The sequence below is a fragment of the Sinohyriopsis cumingii genome, chromosome 14, assembly GCF_028554795.1.
Source record: "Sinohyriopsis cumingii isolate HCF-2022 chromosome 14, ASM2855479v2, whole genome shotgun sequence".
NCBI classification, from domain to species: Eukaryota; Metazoa; Mollusca; class Bivalvia; order Unionida; family Unionidae; genus Sinohyriopsis; species Sinohyriopsis cumingii.
In genome coordinates, this window is record NC_142974.1 from 606,174 (window position 1) to 611,507 (window position 5,334).

A 5,334-nucleotide genomic window follows, 5' to 3' on the forward strand; every position below is an offset into this window, starting at 1 on the left:
CTTCTCGTGTGTCGGTGGTTCTTCCCTGGGTTTTCCAGGGTTCTTCCTCCATCAGTTATACTGGCCGCCATGTATAGCCTATCTTGTGCTGAAAAATGGCGTTAAACCCTAGAACAATAACAACAACAACCAGTGAGGGGTATGGTTGCTCGGTCGTGAATGTGTAGGGTTCGTACGCATTGGAACAGTGTTTAGTTCCCAGAACAGAGAGGTCCGGTTGCCTTGTTGCGTCCGCAGGAAAGACGATTTGCTCCCATTTTCCAACAATAGTGACACCAACCAGAGCATCCATGCAAAACTTACACAAACCCAAAGTATCAGGCAAAACACGAGAAAGCGGGTCCAGCCAATCATACAAAATGTTATTACGCCTTTCTTATTCACACCAATATTAGTTTATGGAAGCGATGTAGCGCTCTCTAGAGTGCTAGATTCGAAAAAAGGAAAACCGGGTTTACTTCGTCTGACATCTTATGCCTGTATGTCAAACATAATTTAATCTGCCGTCCATACAAAACTAACAAACTAATCCAAGCATCTAAATGCAGACGTTTCGCAATGGAATCAAAATTGTGTTTTGTGTCTGATGCACTTAAATCCTAACGCGGTTATCTTGCGCATGAATACACGGTTATATTCCTAGTCAAGGCCCGATCCACCTCTGTGCTATGTACACGTTGTGACCTTGAGCAAAGAAAAACGAAAAGGACATACCAGTAGCAGTAGAGTTACCGATGTGCATAGTTTTGTTATTATTATTATTATTATTATTATTAAAGCAAGAGCCTTCCGCTTGATCGTGACTGTGGTGTCATTTACAACTTAAACTAACCAACGCTTCAAGGCAAAACACCTTCAAATGGATCACGCCAACCTCATGTGGTTTACTGAGTGGCCCCGTGGCTCAGTGGTTAGCGTGATGGGCTTTTATGCAAGATAACCAGGTTCAAATCCCATTCCAGTGCGGATCTACCTTAGGACAGACACTTTACTCGGATTACATAACAAAACTCTTGCCCCGATGATGTTTATTTCAAACGTTTAGTATAATAGCACAATGCTGACACCTTCACGTTTTGGGAGGACAATAAAGTACATAAACGCAGGGCTTTGTAAAAAGCAAATTATTCTACCTTTAATTCTGAAACAATTAAATGTGCTCGTGACAAAAAACAACAGACAATAATAGCATATACAACTGTAGTCTTAAACGTTCAATGGATGTTTTGTACGAAACAGAGAGAAATAAAACAGTTTTATGCGAGATGCATCTTCAATGATTTTTATTGTAAAAAGCTGACATAAACTTGGGAATTGGGAACAATTTAAGATGGGCTGCAATTGGTGTTAATAACACAAACACAAACACACATGAATAGAGTATGCATAATACGTAACTCACACATGAATAGAGCATGCATGATACATAACTGAAACACACATGAATAGAAAATGCATGATACCTAACTCACACATGAATAGAGTATGAATGATACGTAACTGAAACACACATGAATAGAGTATGCATGATACGTAACTCAAACACACATGAAAAGAGTATGGTGATACGTAACTGAAACACACATGCATAAAGTATGATGAAACGTAACTGAAACACACATGAATAGAGTATGCACGATACGTAATTAAGTACATTATGTTTTATTTTACTGAACGTTTTGATTAATGATATATTATTTAATTTCATTATAAGCTACAATACTAACCGTTATACAACATATACCAACGTAACGAGTCCAGCCTGTTTGTAATTAGTTTTGCTATTCTGCTTACAGTACATAAATGTATAAGTAACATAATAGACTCAGTTTTAAATAGTAACTGAAGTATTATCTTTTATAATTTAATTTTGCAAACACGTTCTTCTTTCAGATACATGGTTCCATTTCCCACTGTAATTTTAAATTTTAAAAAGTTATGAAAAACTTGAAATAAAATATTAATAACTTAAACTTGAATAACGAAAATAGTTTTTAAAAATCAGCAACTATTAATCGTCAATGCGTTATTTCGCATGTTGATTTTCGGGTTTGTAAAACAAATTAAAACGCAGCAGCATGGAATGTGATGGCTGCATTTTACCTTTTACCTGTGACAATTAACTAAAGCAATGTTTGCTGAAGTTTGAAGACAAATATCAGTAAATAGTTCAAGAATTAAGAAAAAAGGCATGGCTTACGATATTTCCATTCCGAATTTACATTTACTTAATAAGTCGCTTTCGTATAATAAATGTCCTGTTCGTCTAAAATAAATTATATTTCCATTTGAGGCAATATGATAAAAAAAATTTCATTCTTGCAATATCACGATTTTACTTATAGCAAACACAATATTTATATTTGCTTTATTAATTTCAAAGCTATATAACAAAAAAATATTTTTTTGGTTCCTTTTTGCATGCCGATAGTCCATTTTGCTACATTTCGGAAAAAGAAATTCAACTGCGCATTTAAGACTTACCTCATTGCACTGGCTACCTATTGCTCACAGTTGGCTTCTCAAGGGGAACAGACAACCCCATATGTAACCCAAATGAAACTCCATTCTGCCAAAGATGTGAACTACGAGGCACAAAACAAGTGTGTGTGCGTGTGTGTGTGTGTGTGTTTTGGATTTTTAACGTAGCTATAACATCTTTACAGTCATATCTTTACAATATCTGTAGTGTGACAGTTTTAGCGATGTCTAGCACTGGGGCATCATACCGCAGTGACATTATCCTGATACCAAACTGGCCAGTCCTAACACAAACTTCTTAAATCTTGAGCGTCTAGAGAGGCAGCTGATAACAAAAATTGTATTAGTCTTTGGTATGTCTCGGCAGAGGTTCAAACCCGAGACCTCCAGTATCCAAGGCGTATGCTCTAACCACTAGGCCACCGGAGCGGTGTTAATCCCAAATCAAGGAAGCATAAATCATGGTTAAAGCAAACCATTTCATTGTCAAATACCACAAGCTAATGGACATCTTGAAAGTAATTCCTCCTGAAAATGTGATCACACCTGGCGTTTTATTTGCCAACAAATGCCTTTTATGCATTTTGACGATAATTCTAACAACAGCTACAGTAGGCAGGGACAGTGCGTCAGATGGCAGCACATTTTACAGAGTTAAATACAAACTCTCAGTCGCCGTCACTGTCGAGCGGGATTGTGGGTCAGCAGTTTTGTCCCCAGCCCAAAAGTATTCTATTTCTGACATGGATAATGACCCGCACAAAGATTTGTTTGTTTTTCCTTTAATCGCCGCAACACGTTTGGTCTGATTCTCAGATAGGTGCGGACATTTCAGACACTTATCTTGCCTTAGATGTAGACAGTCTGCACATTTTTGTCTAGCATTTGCAGACACAAACATGACCCTCAACAATCAGGGTTAAAGAATTGTCTCACAAGTACAATATATTCATTAATTTAACATTATGGTTGTACCTTAATATGTAACAGAAAAATATAGAACATGCTCCATAAATACAAATATTTATTTTCAATATGCTCAGAATCATGTGACATCTGCAATAGTACCGGTTGTCGCTGCTATGAATTCTATGTTGACAGGACCATGGATAACAAGACTCTTACAAAGTGCTATGAATTCTATGTTGACAGGACCATGGATAACAAGACTCTTACAAAGTGCTATGAATTCTATGTTGACAGGACCATGGATAACAAGACTCTCACAAAGTGCTATGAATTCTATGTTGGCAGGACCTTTGGATAACAAGACTCTTACACAGTGCTATGAACGCTATGTTGACAGGACCATGGATAACAAGACTCTCACAAAGTGCTATGAATTCTATGTTGACAGGACCTTTGGATAACAAGACTCTTACACAGTGATATGAACTCTATGTTGACAGGACCATGGATAACAAGACTCTCACAAAGTGCTATGAATTCTATGTTGACAGGACCTTTGGATAACAAGACTCTTACAAAGTGCTATGAACTCTGTGTTGACAGGACCATTGGATAACAACACTCTTACAAAGTGCTATGAACTCTATGTTGACAGAACCATTGGATAACAAGACTCTTACAAAGTGCTATGAACTCTATGTTGACAGGACCATGGATAACAAGATTCTTACAAAGTGCTATGAACTCTATGTTGACAGGACCATTGGATAACAACACTCTTACAAAGTGCACGAAATTGATGCAGATACATTCCGTCTTCTTTCTAGACTTAATGACTTACTCCACAGACGCCATTTCCTCGGCTTGATTTGAGAAATCTTTATCGGTGACTATGTGGTACTCAAAATAAATATAAACATGTCCAGGTAATCGGCTTTCGAATAGCACAGTTTATTGGTTCCAAGCGGGTCACGTGGCTCTCATCCATATAGGTAATGACATCATCATTCCAAAACTGGACAAACAACCTAGAGTAAGAAAATACTGATTACAACTTCAGCATCATTCAACAAATTCGAGACATGTACCTCGTAGGGATTTAAATTATAACCCCCGTGAAAGCAACATGACCACTTATGAACTTGGAAAATTATTGCACAAAGAAACTGATTACACGGCAGGAGAATTTATTCTAAAATTTTCTTTCGTCTTAAGAAAGATGGATCTTTCAGACTGATTTGGATTACCGGAAGACCTTCGTAATTATGTTGAATATTATCAATACATAATGAAATCGTAAAAAAAATATACGCTTCACTTAACTAAGAGAATTGCTGGTTTTCTTTCGTAAACTTAAAGACTGCTTTCCTTTTTGCCAGTCTCCTTTCAATATAGAACGTATCTGATGTCTATTAGGCGTAGCCAACTGGATTTCACTTGCCGCCCAAATGGTCTTGCACCTGCTCCAAGAATATTAACAAAACTTCTCGAACCAACTCTTTCGTCCTGTTGTTAAAACAGGGCACATAAATATGTGGCTTACACACATGATAGTTTGCTTTTGATTGACTTTTCTTGCTGAATTAAGCTTTACAAAATATATATTCACCCCAAAGTATGAACTAAAGTTAAATATATTATAATGATACCGAAACATCAAAATAATATTCTTTCGCACAAAAAAAAATTATTTTTTGTCTACGTATATTTGTGCCTACATAATGTTTTTACAGTCGCTTGCAAAAACAGTCGCTTACTAATGGCAATGTCTATTTATTCCTAACAGAAGGGAAATGAATGTTTCCTTATAAAAGTTAGAGTAATGAGTTATAATATATATAAAAAGTATTTATAAATTATCGACTAATTTGTTCTCCCAATTTATATTTCAAGTTCAGTGAGTGAAAAACGGACGAAGCGGAGCTATCAACCTTTTGAGAAAAG